Genomic DNA, 1363 nt, shown 5'->3' with positions numbered 1-1363 from the left:
CTTAGCCCTCACCCAGTGTTGGGAAGAATATGACGAAGGCCTGTTAAGTCATGAATAGTTTGGAGAAGGTGAATAAGGAATCACTCTCAGTGTCTCTTCTAATACAGGGATGAAGGGGAGTCAATTAAAAACTAGCAATAGGCAGCGCTTTGCCCACAGGTAAGTTGTGAAACACCTCATTGGACACCGTAGCTGCTGGTGCTACATGGGAGAGAAAGGAAGGAGAACAAGTTCATGGGGGGAAAACAACCTAGACCTAATGTAAGCTTTGGGAAATTCCTGAGTGTCACTTTTCTACAACTTGGGAAATGACTCCAAGGAAATACATGCTGACCCTTACTCTTCTGCAGAGAATTAGCACTGGCCATTGACCAACACGATACTAGACTAGGCTGGTAACATTACGCAGTGTGGCTGCTACTACAGTGTGTAGTTTATCCTTAACATAGAGGATGGTGGCTATCTGCAAAGTAAAATTCAGTACGAAGCATTTATTACCTGCCTTTTCTCTGGATAGCACTGGCTTTTGAAATCCACACCATTTTTAGCATTGTAACACAACTCAGTGCATCAAAAGACTTCTATAAAAGCAAAGCAAGGAACATAAAAACAAGATTGAATACAGTACATGAAATAAAAGTTACTAATGATTTAGATCATCAACAGAACTCTGAAAAAAAATAATAAGCACCAGGAGCTTCTGGCGCAAAGGTTATGTTTGAAAGTACTTAGTTTCAAGTGAATTTATGCTACCTCCTTCGCAATACCTTTGTGCTACACAGTTTTCTAAATTAAAGTTTTCTAGTCAATAGGCAATTGTAAGTCAATAAAAGACAAGGATTCTGTTTTGTTGTATCACAAACCAAGCAAAAATATTTTACATTGAATAAAGTTTTCCTCTCTGTCTTACTTGGAAATTACACCTTTATTTTCCTACATTTGATGCAAAATTACAAAAAAAATTGTATTACCATGAGAACTTCAGGAATTTGGTGTGCATATCTCCTACGAAATCCAATTTTATTTTCTAAGCCATATACTAGGTCTTAAACTGCCTCATTATGTTATCTCAATTTTCTTGAACAAGTAATTAGGGAATGGGCATTCAATACATTAAAAACAATGCTTAAAAACTTAATGGATTAGACTTGGGCTAGATACAATAGAAGGACAAAAGGAACTCCCAGTGTTCTCTAAGTCTCAGGAAGATGGCAGTCTAAACTGATGGGCTTGTTTTAAAAATCAAACAGAAATAGTACATTTAAAAAAAAGAAAATAAGACAGATATATCAATATATCAACCTGCAATAGCTTTTATAGGGTTTTTAAACAGCTATTTACAGTATTTATCATAAAACAACTG

This window comes from Haliaeetus leucocephalus, unplaced genomic scaffold, assembly GCF_000737465.1.
Source record: "Haliaeetus leucocephalus isolate CR32 unplaced genomic scaffold, Haliaeetus_leucocephalus-4.0 Scaffold388, whole genome shotgun sequence".
NCBI lineage: Eukaryota > Metazoa > Chordata > Aves > Accipitriformes > Accipitridae > Haliaeetus > Haliaeetus leucocephalus.
Note: the sequence above shows the minus strand (reverse complement) of the source record.